Here is a 23,963-nt window from a genome sequence, read left to right as displayed (position 1 = left end):
AGCTATTACTGACTGACTCATGATTCGCCGACCTGCACACAGAACTGCTGCTGCAGATGTGATTCGGTGAACAAATCTTTTAAACAAATCAATTTAAGGAACCTATTCTAGTGATTCAGCACAGTCAAAAGAACTGCCGATCCTGTCACTACCACACATGTGGCCATTCGAGTGGACCCAACATTTGATATCAAGAATATAAAAGATCAAGGCAAGGTCACCGAATTCACTTTTTCGTTCCTTTTTTTTTCAGGGAGGGGAGGGGGGCATCTCGGATCTGTTCTTTGGGGAAGGGTCGTGTTTGGGACATTGTTATTAGCTTCCTGGGTTTGGGTGTTTGGTTTGTTTTCAGCGCTCTTATTTTGCCTTTCCACTTGCTGTATGTTTCCCAGGTCTGCCACTAAACATTGGCTCCCACAACCTGCTGTCCCTGATTAGCAATCAATCAGGACACATGGCCCTGGTTGCCAACCTGAGGTGTCCTTTATATGACAGACCCGCCCTTTCAATACGGCTGCATCATTGTATTCTGGATAGTGTATTCTGTTTCAGTCTTTACATGTCAATGCACTAAATTAGTCAGATTATTAAATAGACTGATAATAGTTTGGCCCTAAAAGAGAATTTCCAGGAAATTCTCCTATTGAAAATGAATGGGCAATATACAAACCTCTGCATATCCCACATTGGTCAGCCGATTTGAACAGTTCCACCATCCACACACTCTATTCTTGTGGGTGTGTTCTATATCATTGTTTCATTGCTTTGATCGAGGATCAGGAAAGTCACATCTTATTTCCTGCCTTTGAGGACACTGGCATAGTTGAAGTCATCCAGAGAGGACACCCATTGAAGTTGTGACGTGAATAACAATAGAGCTAATGTGCTGGGCAAAGCAACGAGGCACAGCTGGATAACATTAGCAGTCAACGTAGCAACAAAACCAGGAAGACTCGTCAGAATATTCTGCCAGTTCACATCTGTTTTAAATTTTAACTAATCAAGTCTTTGTGTTGTCGTGATTTCCCCATCCCAGTTATTTATTTTTGCAAATGTGTTGTTAGAACGCATGTCGTTCAAAGTGACTTTTCAGAAGCGCTTGCTGCTTTTACACAGTTGGCATTTGCAAATAACAATATAATCAAAATATAACGTGAATTACACAAACATCCAAGAAAAATCTGGCATATACTTTGCTTTGTCCATATTGTTTATGTCAATAATGATGTAATATCAAACTACAATACATTCATAGCCTTGACGTAGAATCTAGAAACATCATTTTTTTTAAAGTGTCAATTATCATAACAAGAAACACATGTTGATTGAACAGCTCGCAAACCGAAGCTATCAGAACTGATAGTCCTCAACAACCCTGTTCTTCCCACATAACCTCAGTTTCAATTTTTGCTCACAACTCTCCCTTCTCTCTCTTCGTTACCAACCTTGGGGTTAAGTATGGTTTGACAATAACAGACGATCCTTAAACCTCAGTAAAACTAAAATGATGTTATTTGGTAACCGTAGAAGGTAAAGTTAAACACAAATATAAATAGATGGAATAGAAATTGAAAGAGTAAATGAAACAGTTAGTTACATTTATTTGATATTCTCGCGGCTGTGTTGGATCCATTATGGATTGAACTTTCACAGTATCATGTTAGACCCGCTCGACATACATTGCTTTCGTCCTCTCCAAGGTTCTCATAGTCATCATTGTCACCGACGTCCCACTGGGTGTGAGTTTTCATTGCCCTTATGTGGGCCTACCGAGGATGTCGTAGTGGTTTGTGTTGTGGTTTGTGCAGCCCTTTGAGACACTAGTGATTTAGGGCTATATAAGTAAACTTTGATTGATTGATTGATTGATTGATTGATTGATTGATTGATATTTAGAATGCATTAAAAAAATCCATCCGTCATCAAGTCTTTCATGATTGTGAACCATAGGCAAAATTCCAAAAAATAGTGCAATTCCACTTTAAGTCAGGTTGCAGTTCTTGCAGTAGTTTCAATGTCATAATGGCCTAGAAATAGCCAAGTCTTACAGGTGTCGTGTTTTATGTTCTCTTTCTTGTTCTTTTTTTTCTTTCTTTTGCAGCTGACTTCCTGGGGGGTAATTTCTTCTCATATACAGTATGACACGTAGTTAGACCCGCAGAGTGAGTAAAAGTGTCACGATTTAACAAGCTGGCGGACCCAAAAGCAGACAAGAGAGGCAGATTCAAAGTCCGAAAGGTTTTAATTGAGGCAAACGAGGGATGAGGGAAAGTTGTCGTCAGCTGGAGTGGCGGTGTCTGGCAGGCAGGCAGGCAGTTTTAGAAGAGGTAGGCACAGGAAAACAATGGTGAGTCGAGGAACAAGATACCAGGAGCAAAAGGCACAAACGAAAGATAAACAAGATCATCAAAATACTACGAGTACTGGCGAGAAGCGTTATCACTTGGAGAGCTGTGAAACGATCTGGCAGTGTCGCGGGAGGAGACCAGGCTTTTGTGGAGTGGAGGTGATTAGCAGATGGCAGGCAGGTGGGGTGAGCTAATCCGCACCAGGTGTGCCAGACTGGGAAGCCAGGAATCCAAACTCCGCCTACACATGGCCACACTCAGACAGGCAAGACAGACACACATGTCACTGCAGGGACTGTGACACAGAGATGATAACATTTATCACAAGTGGCTGCGCACAGACTTGTTGGCTGCTTGGTGGGGCCCCCTCCAGAGGTAATTCTAGACAAGTATCATTGACCCTGTTGCAGTGTGCATATGAAACTCTTGGCTGCTGGGAAGGGCCCCTGGAGGGGGATTCCAACAGTGTCTGATATTATTCTGACATTATAATTGGATTTTCCAGTCGTAGAATCACAATGTTGTTCTTGCAGTTAAATTTGAATCCACAGCTAGTCGTTGTCAGGGGGGCCCCATTTTAGCTGGTGGGCCAGAGGCAATTGCCGAGTGTGCCTACCCGGTTGCAACGGGCCTGTCTGTCACGTGTGAACTATTGGAATGCAAAGGCAAATGCAGCGTAGGTGCTTGGATTAAACGGTTTATTAAAGGGGAACATTATCACGTTGGGAAGACTATGTCTCCCGGCTGGCCTGGGAACGCCTCGGGATCCCCCGGGAAGAGCTAGACGAAGTGGCTGGGGAGAGGGAAGTCTGGGTTTCCCTGCTTAGGCTGTTGCCCCCGCGACCCGACCTCGGATAAGCGGAAGATGATGGATGGATGGATTATCACCAGACCTATGTAAGCGTCAATATATACCTTGATGTTGCAGAAAAAGACCATATGTTATTTTAACCGATTTCTGAACTCTAAAAGGGTGAATTTGGCGATTTAAACGCCTTTCAATTGTTCGCTGTCGGAGCAATGACCTTTCACCCGTGACATCAAAACAGGAAGCAATCCGCCATTTTCTCAAACACATTACACACACCAAGTTAAATCAGCTCTGTTATTTTCCGTTTTTTCCACTGTTTTCCGTACCTTGGAGACATTATGCCTCGTCGGTGTGTTGTCGGAGGGTGTAACAACACGAACAGAGATGTATTCAAGTTGACTTATGTGGAGTGTGCTAATCAGACATATCAATGGTCACGGCATGCTAATCAATGCTAAAATGCTATTTAGGCTAGCTGTATGTACATATTGCATCATTATGCCTCATTTGTAGCTATATTTGCATCCAGCCTTTCCCTCCACCCACATTTAATGCCAAACAAGCACATACCAATCGACGGATTCAAGTTGCACCAGTTGTCAAAAGATGCGAACGTCCCTCGTTTGTTCTGTTCTGTCGTAGCATCGCTACCGACGATAGCGATGCTACGACAGAGATGTGTGGATACCCTGTGACAATCAAAGCAGATACATTTCCAACGATAAAGTCAGCGAAATCAAAAAGGTGAGTTTTGTTGATGTTATTGACTTATGTGCAAATCAGACATATTTGCGCACGGCATGAATGCAAGCTAATCGATGCTAACATGCTATTTAGGGTAGCTGTATGTACCTATTGCATCATTATGCCTCATTTGTAGCTATATTTGCATCCAGCCTTTCCCTCCACCCCCATTTAATGTCAAACAAATACATACCATTCGACAAATTCAAGTTGCACCAGTTGTAAAAAGATGCAATCGTTCGTTAGAAGGTGATCGCCGAATTTGTCCTCGCTGCCGTTGTCTGTCGCGATATGGCTCAATTCCTTCAGTTTCTTCTTCAATTTCATTTTCGCTATCTGCCTCTACACTCCAACCATCCGTTTCAATACATGCATAATTTGTTGAATCGCTTAAACCGCTGAAATCCGAGTCTGAATCCGAGCTAATGTCGCTATATCTTCCTGTTTTATCCGCCATGTTTGTTTGTATTGGCGTCACGCAGTGACGTCACAGAAAAATGGACGGGTGGATATGGCGATGGTGAAAATCAGGCACTTTGAAGCAGTTTTTCGGGAAATTGCGTGATCAGTAAAATTTTGAAAAAAACTTTGAAAAATAAAATAAGCCACTGGCAACTGATTTTTATTGGTTTTGACCCTTCTGAAATTGTGATAATGTTCCCCTTTAAGTTGACTGACCATACGTCCTCTTTTCCCCGGACATGTCCGCTTTTACGGGACTGTCCGGGCGGGGGTTTTTAAATGCCTCAAATGTCCGGCATTTTGAGTTAGGGTAGCGTGTATTTTCAATGTACATTCAGGGTTAAGAAGGGGTTAAAAACAAAATAAATTGTGTAGGTGTGGCATTCGTGAGGGAGGGGCAGAGAGAGAGAGAGCGAGAGAGTCATGATAAACGCGCATACGTCGCCAGGCTCAGCTTTTTATCGATAGATTTATCAGATTTAATTTTTTATCATCTATTGCAGGGCTGTCAAAAGTGTGCTCCGGAGGCAATTTGCGGCCCACAGCTAATGTTTTAAAAGCCCACGGCACATTCTAAAAATACTATTAAAATAAACAAAAACATTACAAAAGTGAAATAAAAAAGCTTGAAGGTGAAATGTAATTTATAAAAAGTTGCAATGTTGACTAATAAAACAAAGCTGTATTTTTTTCTTTCAAACTATCATTGCTCAAAACATAATATTGAATCAAAATCAATTTTATTATGAATTATTGACCTATCCAAGGTTCCCATTACGTCACATCAAATATTCCACTTTGAAAAATATTTTTGGTGGAAGATTTTGCATATTTTGTGTGTTTGCCATTAAAAACATAGTTTTGTTTGAAAAAAAACGGCGGAAAACAGACAAACAAAAAAACAACATAAAAAAAAGTTGATGGAGACTCCAGAGATTTAAGCGTTAAATATAAAATGTATGTATGCCCTGACACACCATTATCATCATTTAATGGCCGAAGGAAAACACTTTTTACACTTTTATGCTGAAATAAATACACCTGCAATAAAAACATAGAAAAAACTACCAGCAGCGGTAAAGTTTAGATCCATGAAGGAAAGAAGAAAGTGAATGAATGTTTATAACTGAATACAATTACATATGTATACAAATGGGTTTTCTTTTTTATTAATATTTTTTTATGAATTAAGCAACGTTTATGACAACCTTTTCCCAAAAAACAATCTAGAATGTGAGATATAACAGCATAATGCATACGTCATACTTGCCAACCCTCACGGATTTTCCAGGAGACTCCCAAAATTCAGCGCCTCTCCCGAAAACCTCCCGGGAAAAATGTTCTCCCGAAAATCTCCCAAAATTCAGACGGAGCTGGAGGCCACGCCCTCTTAGCTCCATGAGGACCTGAGTGACGTGTCTGAGAGCGTGTCTGCCCAATGACGTTATAACTGTAGAATGAATGATCGAGGGCGAGTTTTTGGTTTCTTATGTGGGTTTATTGATAGGCAGTTTCATTAACGTCCTCCCAGCGCAGTAACAACACACAACAACAACAGTCACGTTTACGTCTGACACTCTACCGTAAGGCAGTTTGTCTGCCGTAAACAGCATGTGACACTCTTAAACAGGATAATACTGCCATCTACTGTACATGCACCACAACACCTCCAGGCAACTTTAACCCTTTAATCCTCCTCCATTCACATCCCATCTCCCCGGATTGTAAATAACCTAATGTAAATAATCGAATGTATTTCTAATGTATATACTTGTTCTTATGCTATCTGAACTCACTATGTTCTCTGCTCGCTGTGCATATCCTACTAAGTTAGACCTACACTGTTTCAATGTCCATTTCTCTGTTGATGCAATTGATGATGACTGATGTACTGATATCAACCAAAGCTCCTCATCCAGCCCCCGGATTGAAAATATTTCAATGTATATACTATGATGATTAGCTTGTGTGATGACTGTTATATGCTGATAGTATATATTTGTACCATGAATTGATTAACGTGGACCCCGACTTAAACAAGTTGAAAAACTTATTGCAGTGTTACCCTTTAGTGGTCAATTGTACAGAATATGTACTGTACTGTGCAATCTACTAACAAAAGTTTTCATCAATCAAGCATGCATTTGTGACAATAACATCTACTTTAGAAAGTGCAGTGCACAACTGCGCACACAACAGCTGTAAATATACTACTCCCCTCTTAACCACGCCCCCCAACCACGCCCTCCGCCCCAACCCCGACCATGCCCAAACCCCCCCCCCCACCCCTACCTCCCACCTTCCGAAATCGGAGGTCTCAAGGTTGGCAAGTATGGCATACGTTTATAACAAAAAAAATTCAAAACGCTTACAAAAAAGTGGGACCCCAAAAATTTACTGTGCGACCCCATTTTGAAAATTCCTTGCGCCAACACTGCTGTCAACAGAGGAGAAAAAATGCTTTATTTAAATAATCAATCATTCAATGTTTATTTATACGGCCCTAAATCACAAGTGTCTCAAAGGGCTGCACAAACCACAACGACATCCTCGGTAGAGCCCACATAAGGGCAAGGAAAAACTCACCCCAGTGGGACGTTGGTGATAGTGACAATGATGACTATGAGAAACCTTGGAGAGGACCACATATGTCCCCACCCGATACACAGGCGAGCGGTCCATCCTGGTTCCCGACTCTGGACGAGCGGTCCATCCCGGGTCCCGACTCTGGACAGCCAGTACTTCATCCATGGCCACCGGACCGGAAGTTCAAGTATCACTGGCAAATTTTCAACTAGTCCCGGCCTTGGCGTGGTGCACGCCTTGGCACGCATATATGTGTCCTCTCTTTGGGATTTCACAATATGGTCAGCCTATATTAAGGCAAAGATATAAAGTATGAATATCTCAAGTCTAACAAATGGAAACATTGAAGCTAAGCAACAAACGGCCCACTAAGAAGGCTGTCAATAAAAGTAGAGCAAAACGAGGAATAAAACAGGACGATCTACAACTGGCTCCTGCGGTAATAAACCAGGAGTTTTCAAAGAGGACTGTGAGACCGCCCACAGGATAAATAAACCAGCATGGGAATCTCATCTCCCAGGAGAGGAACACCACACTTTGAAAACTGCTGATTATAGGTTGAAGCCTGAGGCTTCGTGTATGCTGAAGTTAGTCCGGCATTGCTTATTCTTTCAAAGCTGGGCTGTTCTTTCCTATTTTGCGGTTGAAGTGTTTTTCTGTAAGTAAGTTTTTATGCTTGTGCTGCTTTGTGTGTTGAAGGGAGGGGGTGGGGGGGGGTTGCTGCAGACAATGTAGTCTTGGGGCCTCTCAGCCCCTTAATCTGTCTGTGGCTGTCGGCTTGTGTGAAACTCTGGCGCTGAAACACAGAAATTGAACCTCAAAAAGACTGCAGTCAAACTCAAGTGAAAATACATTTGATACTTCCATCCATCCATCCATTTCCTACCGCTTATTCCCTTTGGGGTCACGGGGGGCGCTGGTGCTTATCTCAGCTACAATCGGGCGGGAGGCGGTGTACACCCTGGACAAGTCGCCACCTCATCACAGGGCCAATACAGATAGACAACATTCACACTCACATTCACACACTAGGGCCAATTTAGTGTTGCCAATCATCCATCCATCCATTTTCTACCGCTTATTCCCTTTGGGGTTAAGGGGGGGGCTAATGCCTATCTCAGCTACAATCGGGCGATCACCTGTCCCCATTTGATACTATGATAGAAATACCCGGAGGTGGGGAGAGTTGCCAAAAATTGTACTCAAATAAGAGTACCATTAGTTTAGAGCAGGGGTGTCAAAGTCATTTCAGCTCAGGGGCCACATAAAGGAAAATCTGTACACACACGGGCCGGAGTATCAAAATCATGGCATTAAAATTAAAAAATAAAGACAACTTCAGATTGTTTTCTTTGTCTTACTTTGGCCAAAAATAGAAAAAACACATTCTGAAAATATTACAATAAAAATTTAGAAAAAAATACCGGCAGCAGTAGAGTGTAGATCGATGAAGGAAAGAAGAAAGTGAATGAATGTCTGTAACTGAATAAATGTACATATGCATTAACTTTTTCTTTTCTTTTGCTTTACTTTTTTAATGAATTAAGTAACGTTTTTGACAACCTTTTTCCAAAACACAATATAGGATAATGCATACATTTAAGTCCCACCTAAAACTCATCTGTATACTCTAGCCTTTAAATAGACCCGCTTTTTAGACCAATCCAATCCACTTTATTTATATAGCACATTTAAACAACAATAATGTTTCCAAAGTGCTGCACAGCCATGTTAAAAACAATATTAAAAACAATATTATACTCCACCAATGACTGAATAAAAACAAAAAATAAATAAGTACAAAACCAATATAAAAACAATATAAAAATAAATAAGATTAAAAACTATTTTAAAGGGTAAAAGCAATTAAAACAGTAAAATAGAAATCAAAATGTATAAAAAAACACAGAGGACAACCGAGGACCACACAAAGAATAAAAGTGGGTCTTAAGACGAGACTTAAAACACTCCACTGTGGAAGCAGTTTGAACATGGAGGGGCAGAGTGTTCCAGAGCTTAGGGCCGACCACAGAGAAGGCCCTGTCTCCCCTGGTCTTAAGTCTGGTCTTGGGCACCACGAGCTGGAGCTGGCTCTCGGACCCCAGAGGGGATTGTAAATTTGGATGAGGTCCGAGATATATTGAGGTGCCAGTCCATGTAAAGATTTAAAAACAAACAGCAATGTTTTAAAATCAATTCTAAAATGAACAGGGAGCCAGTGCAAACTCTGAAGAATTGGGTTAATATGCTTGCGTTTCCTGGCCCCTGTTAAAAGTCGTGCTGCCGCATTCTAGACTAACTGCAACCGGGAGAGAGTTTTTTGGCTAATGCCAGCATAAAGTGCATTGCAGTAGTCCAGGCGACTTGAAATAAAAGCATGCACGACTTGTTCAAAAAGGTTAAAAGATAAAAACGGTTTTACCTTTACTAAAAGATGGAGATGATAAAAACACGATTTTAAAACGCCATTGACTTGTTTGTCTAGTTTAAAATCGCTGTCTATAGTGACGCCAAGACTGGTGACTTTAGGACGCACATAACTTTGCAATGGTCCCAAGTCAGTGAGGGCTGGACCAAAAACAAAAATTTCCGTTTTTCCCTCATTCATTATTGAAAAATTCTGGGCTCAAGCCTTGACGTCGCATAGACAGTTGAGAAGGGGTGTCAGGGGGCCGTGGCCTTTTGAAATCGGCATATAAATTTGACAGTCATCTGCATAAAAGTGATAGAACACTCCATGTTTCCTAAAAATATTTCCAAGAGGGAGAATATATAAGGAAAACAAAATGGGGCCTAAAATATGTACCTGGGAGACACTACAGTAAAGCGGGGCAGAAGAAGAGGTGGCGTCCCCCAGCCTGACAGAGAAGGACCTCTCTGATAGGTAGGATCTGAACCACTGTAACACAGTCCCCCTGACACCCACACAGTCTCTCAGGCGGTCTAAAAGAATTGTGTGGCCAGTTGATCTGCCGTATCTTTTTCTTTTTCTCCTCTGTCCCCCTCTCTCTTGTGGAGGGGGTTCAGTCCGGTGGACATGGATGAAGTACTGGCTGTCCAGAGTCGGGACCCAGGATGGACCGCTTGTCCAGAGACGGGACTCAGGATGGACCGCTCGCCTGTGTATCGGTTAGGGAAGTCTCTGCGCTGCTGATCCCCTTCTGCTTGGGATGGTTTCCTGCTGGCTCCACTTTGGATGGGACTCTCGCTACTCTATTGGGGGGGGGGGGGGTTGCTCACATATGCGGTCCTCTCCAAGGTTTCTCATAGTCATCATTTTCACTGTCACCGACGACCCACTGGGGTGAGTTTTCCTTGCCCTTATGTGGGCTCTACCTAGGATGTCGTTGTGGTTTGTTTTGTGGTTTGTGCAGCCCTTTGAGACACTGGTGTTTTAGGGCCATATAAATAAATATTGATTGATTGACATTTATCATTTCTTTTCAAAACTGTTACAAAAAAATGGGACCCCAAAAATGTTTTGTGGGACCCCATTTCTATGACTTGATGGGGTCCCAGGGTGTGTGTGTGTATATATATATATATATATATATATATATATATATATAAGGGAATAAGCGGTAGAAAATGGATGGATGGATGGATGGATATATATATATATATATATATATGTGTGTGTGTGTGTGTGTGTGTGTGTGTGTTTCAGGAGGGGTTCCCTCAATTGTCAGGAGATTGAGGGACGATTGAGGGAACCCCTCATGAAACAGTTCTGTGAAGATGAAGTAGTCTTGTGATTTTTCCCACACACACATATATTGCGCTATATAAATATATGTATATATATATATATATTTCCTTGAATTGCCGCAGGGCATATAGTATGCTCCTGCCTTTAATTACTGCCGGGTCAAACTCGCTTCCCAAAATAATTAGCTCGTTCTTAGAATTACCCGCCTGGTCAAACTCGTGACGTCATGAGTGACACTTCCCCTGTCATCATTTTCGAAATGGAGGAGGCTGATTTCAATACCGGTAATTTGAAATCACATAAAGGGAAGAATATTAAGAGCTATTCAGTACGATTTAAGGTCCAAGCTTACATCACAGTAAAATTTTTACTGCATACCTTTGGTAAGTGCCGGAGTAAGAAGAGGTTTTAAAATAATTAGCGCATGCTTACTTTTAACGCATATATATATATATATATATATATATATATATATATATAAACCTTGAAGATGATCTGTAAAACATAATCCATGCAACATCGTGACCAAAGAACAACCATTACATGTTGTGTGGACCACAAGATAGTGTTTTAAATTTAGAAATTAATCATAACATGACTCCTTTAATGCGCCTTATAATCCGGTGTGCCTTTTGTATGAAAAAAGACCTGAATCAGTCAGCTGATCGGCAGTGTGCCTTATATTCCGGTGCGCCCTATGGTCCAGAAAATACGGTAAGCCTTTGCAAGCAGTAATCAGTAAATGTGTGTGTTTTCTTTTGTTTCCAACAGTGCTTAGGTGACTCAGAGTAGGCCATGACCTTAGTCACACATCTTGCTCTGCCCACAACAACCACATCCTAATTCAAAGACCTGCAAGATGACAAGTCTAGTGTCATGTGCCATGTCCATTTCTTCAGTTTTAATTTCACCTGGATATGAAGAGGAGTCATCACATGATCATCCGTGTTCTGACAGCTGGAGGTCCACTTCCAGAAGTGCATTGTCACTTGTGTCCAGATGGATGACAAGTTGGGCACCAAGAGTAGGACAATACCGTGAGCAGGGCATGTATGGGAGACAAGTTGTCCCGCTTCCTCTGACCACTAAAGATGAAGTTTGCTGACATGGTCTTCATGGTGAAGACAATCACATTGCGAGCAACCAAAATGGAATGTGGTCGCTTCATAGCTGGCTGTACCACATGTTTGATAAATTGTGCACCAACATTCATAGTGTGGCTACACAAGGCCATCTACAGGAAGATGATCCAGAAGACAAAATAGAAACTTAGACAACAATATGAAGCTGACATGAACAACAAATGACTTTGGGTCCAAAGACTGAATGGAAAACTTTGAGCAAGTTGGGTGGACTGAGGCAAGGAGGTGAGGTGTGATGAATTCATGAATCATTCATTCTGAATCATCTGACCTCAAGGATGCAAATAATCGCTGACAAATGAACATAAGGAAATAAAGACAACATGAAGCTTGATTGAAGTCCATCCATCCATCCATCCATTTCTACCGCGTGTCCCTATCGGAGTCGTGGGGGGTGCTGGAGCCTATCCCAGATCCTGGATACACCCTGGACATGTTGTCCTTTCATCACAGGGGCAACAAAGAGACAACATTCACACTCACATTCTCAAGTTGTTAAAACAGTTTGAAAATGCAGACAAATGCTTCCCTCTGCTGGACGCTCAGGGTATAAGAGACTTCTTCATGAAGAAAGCAAACAAAAATGTTTACCCAATTTCAATGCCAGAATTAAGTTTAGTGAATATCTTATGTCACATGGCAGTTATAAAACCATACTTGGTTGAAACACTGTCATTTAGATGTTTTCATTACAAAAATATTTATAAAATACTTGGAGGTAAACACAGGTGGGGTGCCACATTGACTTTTGATTGTATAGTCATGAAACTGTAACAGTTCTACTAAAGGCTACAAGATAAACAATCAGAAAGAGACTATAGTACTATTGCTATTTCTGTCTCACAGTACATAACTTATAAATGCCAGATATGGTTGTCAATCATGTCACCAAAATAGAGTGGAAGAAGATCATACTTGCCAACCCTCACGGATTTTCCAGGAGACTCCCGAAATTCAGTGCCTCTCCCGAAAACCTCCCGGGACAAATTTTCTCCCGAAATTCAGGCGGAGCTGAAGGCTACGCCCCCTCCAACTCCATGAGGACCTGAATGACGTGTCTGAGAGTGTGTCTGCCCAATGACGTTATAACTATAGAATGATTGAGGGCGAGTTCTTATTTTCTTATGTGGGTTAATTGTTAGGGAGTTTCATCAACGTCCTCTCAGCGCAGTAACAACACACAACAACAGCAGTCACGTTTACGTCTACCACTCTACCGTAAGGCAGTTTGTCTGCCGTAAACAGCATGTGACACTCTTAAACAGGACAATACGGCCATCTACTGTACATGCACCAGCACAACACCTCCAGGCAACTTCAACCCTTCACTACCATTGGAAACTAAGGAAATCAAATAACACCTGTTAAGACCACACTAACAGAAGAATGCCCACGCAGAGGACTGTGCTTCGATTCTCCGACAGATTTGTTCTGATGTGAGTGGCAATCTTGTGGAACCTAGCAGTCATGTTGTTAAAGCTAAAAGACGTGACCACAACAGAACTCACTCAATGTTTTGACTGGCAGACTGTGGGCTTTTCATGAGGTGCTCAGGTACTGTACTTTGCACAATCGTACACACATGAAGCATAGTACCTTGGTACATTTGCTTCTTTACTGGGTAAGAAAGCAAGATAAGGTAAAAAACAACGTGTTTTCACACAATTTTGAACCGGAGACATTTCGCATGTTTGGCAAACTTGATAACTGCTAGACTATGGAAACTGCTGCAAAGCTCGGGACTTTAATACTGTAGGTAGAGGTAGGTAGGAACTTTTTACATTTACTGTCTAAATACGTTTTTGGATATGTTGTTCTTGTCAGAATAGTAGTGTTTGTTCAAGTACATTCAACCATCATATTTTAAATCATGCCTCTCACCGTATAGCACAAGGTGATGGCCGTAAACCGAGAAGTTCATCAACTTTGAAATTGAATTCAGACCCAAAGACTTTGCGAGAAAGACACGAAAAGACGCTCGTTTGCGGCCACCTTTATCTTTTTTACCTCTGGAGTGACTATTAATAAATTCATCATTTAATCAGGGAACACAAGTCTTATGCTGAAAGATAGACATACCATCACTCGGCATCCCGATTTACTGAGATCCAAATACCACACGGTAAACAGCGTGTGCAAACAATAAAATTGCGTGTACTTTTATTGGGCGTGTTGCTTGCGATTTACTAAGACTGCATGAACAATGAACGTGAAGTGACTGGGGTGGGATTCAGCACCACCAAGTCCGAGTCCATGGTTTTCGCCCGGAAAAGAGTGGAGTGCCATCTCCGGTTTGGGGAGGAGATCTTGCCCCAAGTGGAGGAGTTCAAGTACCTCAGAGTTTTGTTCACGAGTGAGGGAAGAGTGGATCATGAGATCGACAGGCGGATCGTTGTGGCGTCTTCAGTAATGAAGGGGCTGTATCGATGTGTTGTGGTGAAGAAGGAGCTGAGCTGGAAGGCAAAGCTCTCAATTTACCGGTCGATCTACATTCCCATCCTCACCTATGGTCATGAGCTTTGGGTTATGACCGAAAGGACAAGATCACAGGTGCAAGCGGCTGAAATGAGTTTCCTCCGCCAAGTGGCGGGGCTCTCCCTTAGAGATAGGGTGAGAAGCTCTGCCATCCGGGAGGAGCTCAAAGTAAACCCGCTGCTCCTCCACATCGAGAGGAGCCAGAAGAGGTGGTTCGGGCATCTGGTCAGGATGCCACCCGAACGCCTCCCAAAAAATGCTCAATCTTTTACAAGAAAGGATGGGGCGAGGTACACCCCTTTGTCCACAACTGCGTGAGCAAATAGTCAAACAGTTTAAGAACAACGTTTCTCAAAGTGCAATTGCAAGAAATTTTGGGATTTTAACATGTACGGTTCATAATATCATCAAAAGGTTCAGAGAATCTGAAGAAATCACTTCACGTATGCCAACTACTTTGTCACATGTTGCAGCCATGAAATTCTATGTTAATTATTATTTGAAAAAATATATATAGTTTATGAGTTTGAACATCAAAAATCTTGTCTTTGTAGTGCATTCAACTGAATGTGGGTTGAAAAGGATTAGCAAATTATTGTATTCCTTTTACATTTACATCTAACACAATTTCCCAACTCATACGGAAACGGGGTTTGTATAATTGTATTCAGTTTTTATTTGAGAGTTACACAGTATGTCAACTTTACTGGTTTTGGGTTTTGTATTATACAGCACGTCTTTGGTATGACTCGGCCGGGGTTTGAACTCACGACCTACCGATTTCAGGGCGGACACTCTAGCCACTAGGTCACTGAGTAGATTACATATGTGTATTATTGCATTGTTGATAATAGAGGTAATTCGCTGTGCGTGTGGTTCCGCAATAATCCTGATTTTCCCCATTTTATGAGCGACCATTGTATCGTACATCAGCAGGCCTTAGTTGGCAAAATCTTTGACTTTTCGCATGTCATGGCACCCGTCGTCAAAGTGATCAACACAGTTAGAGCCAAAGCTCTTCAACACCGCTTATTCAAGGCATTAATGCATGAGCTTGACGACCCTTATGGTGACCTAATTCTCCATGCTGATGTTCGCTGGCTGAGTCGTGGCAAAGTGCTGCAGTAATTTGTTGATCTGCTGCCAGAAATAGAGACATTTCTGTCAACGAAGAATGAGGAGCACAAAGAACTGTGCGATGATGCATGGCTGGTTGACCTGAGGGTTTTTGACAGATTTAACCTTAAAACTGAATGCTCTCGACACTGAAATTCGGGGACAAAACAAGCAGCTGTCCCACAAGATAACTGTAGAGAATGCATGCAAGGCCAAGTTGTGTGTTTGGACTACTCATCTGAAAAAAGGAAGCAAACACATTTTTGTAACCAGGAAAAAAAATATCTCAAACCATCAAGGACAAGGCTGTTTTCCACACAGATGTGTGCTGCACACACCTGTACAAAGTGACAGCAGAAATCAGTGGGCATTTTGGAGAGGTAATTGTCATGGAGGACATTGCTGCTTTTGCACAAAACCCAAAACCAGTGAAGTTGTGTATATATCTGAGAGCCAGATGCAGTCATCAAAAGAGCCGCATCAAGCTCTAGAGCCATAAGTTACCTACATCTGCATTAGTGAGCATTCCTTCTTTGCCAAAAAAAAAGTCCTTACCCCCCTCACAGGTACGGAATATCAAAATGCTGATGAATCAGCACGATTATTGCAAAAATGTGCCTTAGGCTACCAATAATCATGTTTTTACCATTTAGCTCACAATTAAGACATATTCTTTAGAACCGATTCAAAGCGATTCTGTTAGCTGGTTGCTGTTTGCAGAAAACTTATGACAGTGACCGCACTGTTTACGGCAATGTAATGTTCATATGTGACACAATCATGAAGTAAGAGCGCAGCAAAATGATGAAAGACACATCCATCCATCATGGCCGGCTCTACGCAGGGGCAAGAGGGGGCAGAGCCCCCTTAAATAAATGTATTGCCCCCTCAAATCAAAATTTGAGAAAGCAAATTTGAATAAACTCACAAAATGATGACCTTACAAGTTGACAAAATGATCTGCACTCGCGGAAAAATCCGCCGAAAAATGGACACACACGATATAGTAGTGTCGGCTCCCCTCTCATCCCTCCCTCCGCTGTGCGTCTATTCAACATTCCACAGGCTGCACACCCCTCAGCCCTCAGTAAACATCCAATCCCTGTTGCAGTATGAAAGTAAAAGAAAAGGAAAAGTTGTCTACAATTTATCATATACTTGTAAGGATGGGTGTATTTGTGTAGTCTTATCTGTCATAAACACGTTTATCGTCGCGGACTTTCGGTGCTACGGAGTTCCTTTTTTTTTACAACTTGACGAGTTGACGGAGGCTCTGAGCAGCAGTGGTTTGGAAGGCAGAGAGCCTCCACTGTCCCTGTAACAAGCTATAAGTCATTTATGATGCTGTTAATGACGGTAAAAATTAAACATAAGGTATATATCCTGCTTAGCAGTCCTTCTCTGCTGTCCTCTTCAGAGCGGAGTCCCTAGCAACCGCCCGTTTTACTTAGCAACGGTCTGGCAATCGACTGCTGGAATTCTTTTTCTGTTGTTTTTCTTGTAATTCCACATAGTCAACCTTTAATGTTTCAATCTACATTTTGTAATAAACTAATTATAAGTTTCATTTGATATGACCAATACACCTAAAAACAAAAACACAACCGTTTTCATCAATTTACAAACAAGTGGGCAACACACATACATTGGAGTGAATGAATTTTGTGCCCAGATGAGTGCCCACGTCCACTGCATGTGACAAACTGAAGACAAGTGACCTGTGTCTGACAGACCCCTACCTAAAGCCCCGCCCCAGGCTGTAGTCCTGTACTGTTGTTGTTTTTCTTCATGTAATCACAGCGGGTTTTTTCTCGTTGTTCAAGCGTACTTATTTTCTGCTCCAGCTTCCAGCAGCTCACAAAGAGAAAGTTAATGCTCTGTAATGCATCCATTTTTCAGAGCATTTAAAAAGTCTAGTCCTGCTCCTGCATGTAGTAGTAGCAATGATGCTACTGCTAGTACATCAAGGACAGCAGCTAGCAATACTGCACCTTTAGCACCAGCAAGCACTGTTTCTCCTGCACCAGCTCCCTCCGTCCCCCCAACAAGCGCTACCCTAAAGCAGCCTGCTCAGCTACCCAGTGACTTAAATGGCAACGCACCATCTCAGCCAATACTGGATGGCTACCCAAAGCGTGCATTTGGTTCAACATTAAGATCATTCAATCCTGCCTGGTACCGCACACGACCATGGCTAGAGTATTCTGTGGTGAGAGACGCCTGCTTCTGTTTCCCCTGTCGGAAATATGGCAGCGCTGTTAATGTTTCCCCCCCTGAGGGATTGCCACCTTATTGTGGTCAGGGGGTTTGTGTGCCTCAGTGACCGTAAGAGCTATACCAGCAGGACCTTAGTCTTCAGGTGGGACACCCAAGTTGGACAGGTCTGAAGGTAGAGGCCTGACAAAGTGCAATCCACTACTCCAGGTTGGGATTGGACACATAGCTAAAGACCCATTTCAATGAAGAAAGCATCGTTACTATAAGCACAGAAAAAAAGAGTGCTGGAGCATGATGTGTACACATAATGCCCCCTTCACATTTCTGACTGGCCCCTCATATAAGCATTCCTAGAACCGCCCCTGCCCTCCATCATTTTTCTACCACTAGTCCCCTTTAGGGTGGCGGTGGGTGCTGGGCCCCCTCTCATCTGCATACAAATAGAAATAGGTGTATTCATGTAGACTGCATACCTCGGTGTAAGAATCAATTCCATTCATTGTCTAACACGGAAATGCAGCGTCAACGTGTTTGATTGTCTAATTGTCTCAACACGCCATCCACACTCACATGTTTGAAGCTAACATTTCTTAATATGCAACTTTATTGGCATTATCATGAATCATCTGTCATGTTTCTGGAGTAAGAAAGGTGTAGGACTGTCTGCACTAAGAGGCAGAGATATGGGCGCAGCTTTTTGGCTGAAAGGCGTGGAATTAGGTGAATATTGACATCATATTAATTGTAATCTTTACACTCTGTGAGAGATTGAGCGCTCACATTTAGATTGAAATTTAAGATTTAGGTTTAGATTTAACATTTAGCGCTCACATTTAACATTCAGGTTTATACTTAAGATTTAACATTTAGATATAATTAGTCAACATCAGAGGGGTTAGTCCGTCTGCCTCACAATACGAAGGTCTTGAGTAGTGAGGGTTCAATCCTGGGCTCGGGAACGTTCGGTGTGGAGTTTGCTTGTTCTCCCTGTGAATGCGTGGGTTCCCTCCGGCTTCCTCCCACTTCCAAAGACATGCACCTGGGGATAGGTTGATTGGCAACACTAAATTGGCCCTAGTGTGAGAATGTGAGTGTGAATGTTGTCTGTCTATCTATCTATCAGTGTTGGCCCTGCGATGGTGGCTACTTGTCCAGGGTGTACGCCGCCTTCCGCCCGATTGTAGCTGAGATAGGCACCAGCGCCCCCCGCGACCCCAAAGGGAATAAGCGGTAAAAAATGGACGGATGGATGGATAGTCAACATTTAATTTAAACTTAAATGTAATTAAAATTAACTAAATCTGGGAAAAATTAGTTAGATAGATAGATAGTACTTTATTGATTCCTTCAGGAGAGTTCCTTCAGGAAAATTAAAATTCCAGCAGCAGTGTACAGAGTTGAGATCAATTTAAAGAAAAAAGTAAAAAGTAAATAATGGGGGTTTAAATGGAAACAAAATAGAGAAATATTACAAAAAGAATAAAAACAATGGGAATAACAATATAACAGTAAAATAAGAATATAACAAGACAAAGTAGGCATTAGTGACCATGTTATGAAAACGTATTGCACTGTTAATGTTTTGCATCCCCTGTCATCCTAATACCCCCCGCCCCCCGTCCCAGAGAGGAGTTGTACAGTCTAATGGCGTGTGGGACAAAGGAGTTCTTGAGTCTATTAGTCCTGCACTTGGGATGAAGCAGTCTAGCACTGAACAGGCTTCTCTGGCTACTGATAACGCTATGCAGAGGGTGACTGGCATCATCCAGGATGCTCACTAGTTTGTCAACAGTCCTCTTCTCTGCCACCGTCACCAGTGAGTCCAGTTTCATTCAGATTGTAGAACCGGCCCGCCTGATCAGTTTCTCAAGTCTGGAGCTGTCCTTCTTAGATGTACTGCCCCCCCAGCACACTACCATATAGAACAGAACACTGGCAACCACAGACTGGTAGTACATCCACAGGAGTTTTCTACAAATGTTGAAGGAGTGCAGGCTCCTGAGGAAGTACAGCCTGCTCTGTCCTTTCTTGTACTGGTGGTCCGTGTTAACAGTCCAGTCCAGCTTATTGTCCACCCAAGGTCTGTACCTCAACTCCTTCAATCACAATAGGTTGTGACCGTGGACTCGACCTCCCAAAGTCAATGACCAGCTCCTTGGTCTTTGACGGATTGAGCTGCAAGACGTTCGTGTGGCACCAGACAACAAAGTCCCTCACCAGGTTCCGAAACTCCTCCTCTCTGCCGTCCCTGATGCACCCGACGATGGCAGTGTCATCCGCGTACTTCTGGATGTGACACAGCTCTGAGTTGTAGCAGAAGTCAGCGGTGTACAGGGTGAAGAGAAGAGGGGCCAGCACCGTTCCCTGCGGTGCTCCGGTGCTGCTGATCACAGTGTCAGACGTGATGTCCTTCAGTCTGACGTACTGTGGCCTGTCGGTGAGGTAGTTCGAAATCCAGGCAACCAGGCAGGGGTCCACTTGCATTTTGTAGAGCTTGTCCTGAAGGAGGCAGGGCTGGGTGGTATTAAAGGCACTCGAGAAGTCCAGGAACAGGATCCTCACAGTGCCATTTCCCTTATCCAGGTGTGAGTGGGCTCGATGCAGCAGGTAAAGGATAGCATCCTCCACACCAACGCCTTCCTGGTACGCAAACTGCAGGCTGTCCTGGGCATGTTGCACCTGTGGTCTGAGGAGGCTGAGAAATAGCCGCTCCAATGTCTTCATTAGATGAGAGGTAAGTGCCACTGGTCTGTAGTCGTTCAGCTCACTGGGGCAGTTATTTTTGGGAACTGGAACGATGCATGACGTCTTCCAGAGGGTGGGCACTCTTCCCAGCTGCAGGCTGAAGTTGAAGATCCTTTGAAGTGGTTCACCCAGTTCTGCAGCACAGGTCTTCAGGAGTCGGGGGCACAGCTTGTCTGGGCCTGCTGCTTTCCTTGGCTGTAGCTTCCTCAGTTGACCTCTGACCTGGTCCGCAGAGATGACTAATGTCTGCGTATAGGTGGTGGAGGGGGGTGCTGCCATGGCTGGGGGGGAGGTGCGTTGAGGGGAGCAGAAGAGGGGTTGGCTGTGATGGGAAGTGGGGGACGGAGAGGACACGGGCTGGTTAAACCGGTTAAAGAAGTTATTCATCTCATTGGCCCTCTCTATTGTCCCCACAACAGGTCTGGTCTCTGTCTTGTGGCCTGTGATGGTTTTCACACCTTCCCAGACCTCGCTCATGTTGTTCTGCTGCAGCTTCTGCTCCAGCTTCTTCCTGTAGCTGTCCTTAGCCTCCCTCACGCGTCGTTTCACCTCACGCTGTGCTGCTCTCATTGCCTCCCTGTCTCCACTCCTGAAGGCAGCTTTCTTCTTGTTGAGGACAGCTTTAACTTCTTGTGTTACCCAGGGTTTGTTATTAGGGTAGCACCGAACAGTCTTAGCTGGGCAGATCACGTCCACGCAGAAGTTGAGGTAATCTGTGAGACAGTGAGTCAGCCCATCAATGTCCTCACCCTGTGGAAGCAGCACGTCCCAGTCTGTGGTGTTGTAGCAGTCTCTGAGGGCATCTTCCAATTCAGGGGACCACTTCCTCACATTACAAGTGTTAACAGGCTGTCTTTGGACCATGGGGGTGTATTTTGGCCGCAAATGAACAAGATTGTGGTCAGACTTCCCTAGTGGGGGTAGGGGTGTGACCTTGTATGCATCCCTGACATTAGAATACAGTAGGTCAATTGTCCTGTTGTTTCTCGTGGGACAATCCACAGCCTGGTAAAAAGCAGCTAATGTTGAGTCCAAAGTAGCATGATTGAAGTCCATAGAAATGATGAAAAAAGCCTCAGGATGTTTTGTCTGTAGCCTTGATGTGATGACGTGGATCATCTCACATGCATTGGCAGCATCTGCCCTCGGGGGAATGTAAACACAGAGGGAGATCACGTGACTGAACTCCCTCGGCAGATAGTATGGCCGAAGGCTAACAGCTAGTAGCTCCAGGTCCGGGCAACACAAGACTTTCTTCACAGAGATGTGTCCTGGGTTACACCAGCGGTTGTTAACATATATGACTCCCCCACCTTTTCTTTTCCCGCATGCTTTCGTGTCTCTGTCAGCTCTCACTGCGGTGAATCCCTGCAGGTCCACGTTAGCATCCGGTACCAGGTGGTTTAGCCATGTTTCCGTGAAGATGAGCAGGCTGCTCTCTCGATACGCACGCTGGTTTTTTAGTCCATGAAGCTCATCGATCTTGTTCGGCAGCGAGTTCACATTCCCCATGATGACGGAAGGAATGGATGGTTTGTAGCGTCGTCGATTTTCCTCACGCTTAGCCTTTAGCTTAGCTCCCGCTTTGCAGCCCCGAGGATTCTTCCTTAGCTCCGCTGGAATGGAGTGTCGAACACCATTTCGCCCCATCATTTTCAGACTGAGCAGTTCCTCTCTCGAATAAGAAAGAAAGCTGCTTTCTGGTCTTTTAAAACTGCCAAAAGTATCCATTGGATATATACAGGGATTCACTGTCTTCAAGGAAAACATAAAAAAGATAAAAGCTAAAAGATAAAAGATAAAATATATGTTTGTAAGATAATATAAATAATAATTATAATTAAAGATAAAATATAAGATAAAAGATAGGTTTAAAAGATGTACCACTACAGAGCTACTGGAGATGCAGCCGCCTTCCACAGCGCAAGCAGAAACAAAAAGTTAAGTATCTGTTAGAAAAGTGTGACTGAACTTTTACGTTCGACACCCCGTAGCTGGATGGAAATCAAAGCACATGCCCCTCCTAACCATCCAGATGAGATTGAGTACGATGCAGCAGGTAGAAGACAGTATCATCCACCCAGGATGATACTGTCCAGGGAAGGGGCCACAACGGTCTCAGCTGAGCCAGCCAAAGTCACTCGAGGCCCTTCTAGATGTAATAAGTCAGGGCAACCGGTCTGTACTCATACAAGCAAGAAGGGATGGGCTTCTTGGACACGGGCGTTATGCAGGATTTTAGGGGTATTTGAATTTACCTCTGAGATGCCAACTTGTTGGGGTTTGCGAGTCTCAATGATCCCAGGAGGTTAAGGGCAGGGTTCCCTAAGATAAACAAACCCGTAAGAGTCAAGAAAACATAACTCAGGTTTCCTTAATCCGTAGTGGTCACCAGGGGCCCCGTGTGGAATAGTTCAAGTACCTTGGGGTTTTGTTCACGGGTGAAAGAAGAGTGGATCTCAATGTACCGGTCAAACTGTGTTCCTTTTATCACCTGTATCACAAGCTTATTTTTTTTCCAAGATGGCGCTGCTGTAGTGGCTGCTATAGGCAGGAGCTCTATGCTCTTGTGTCATCCTTTTGTTTCCCTCTTGTTTTCATGTGTTATTATATTTTTTTGCATTTTGGTCCGGGACCCTTTGGGACTGTGTGACAAGGGGTGGCACTTTCGTGACCTCTGTGGTGCTTTTTTTTGTGGACTTTTGGATCTGCCTCCCGGGAGCCTTTTGGCCATGGAGACCAGCTGCTGGGTCTCTGCTACACCGGAGTCTGTTTGGAGGGACTGGAGGAGATGCGGATGAGGGGACAGGGCTGCGGAGCTAGCACTGAGCGCTGGGACGGAGAGGCTTTGCGGTGTCTCGACTGGGTGAGCAGGTGTCGGACACCTCAGTCACCTTGGACGTATCCTCGCTCATCCATGCAGACTGGACACTGGCCGAGAGTGGAGTCGGCTGTCTTGGTTGCAGAGGCCACCACAGTGAATATGTTTATTTTACTTTTTATTCATAGCTGTATGTAGAAGTGTCTGGTTGTATCTGCTGCTTTAATGTCTTTAATGTCCTCTGTGTTCTTTGATGTTTCCCTCTTACACACAGGTAAGAGGGATGTGTACTATGGCTATGAGTTGTTTTTTTTTCCCCTTGGCCTCAGTCTGCACCCCCACTACAGGGACCAGGCTAAGACCGATTTTTTATTTTATTTTAATCTTCTATTCTCCCCCATGTTTACCTGTATGTCATCTTTTTTGTAAGGGGCGCTGGAAGCCGGCAGACCCGTCAGCGATCCTGTTCTGTCTCCCTGTAATGTTTGTCTGATCTTGAATGGGATTGTGCTGAAAATTGTAATTTTCCTGAAGGAACTCTCCTGACGGAATAAATAAAGTACTATCTAATCCATCTAATCTAATCTAATCTAAGGGTTATTTGAGAAGCTCCGTCGTTTGGAAGGGGCTCCGAGGAAAGTCACTGCTCCTCTACATCAACAAGAGCACTCCTGACTGGTTGGAGGACACGAGAAGGACACTTTGGGAGAGACCGTCTCCCAGCTGGCCTGAGAACACCCGGGTGGAGCTGGATGAAGTAGCTGGGGAGGGAAAACTATGCTTCTTT

Source organism: Nerophis ophidion, linkage group LG05 (genome assembly GCF_033978795.1).
Source record: "Nerophis ophidion isolate RoL-2023_Sa linkage group LG05, RoL_Noph_v1.0, whole genome shotgun sequence".
Taxonomy (NCBI): domain Eukaryota; kingdom Metazoa; phylum Chordata; class Actinopteri; order Syngnathiformes; family Syngnathidae; genus Nerophis; species Nerophis ophidion.
Note: the sequence above shows the minus strand (reverse complement) of the source record.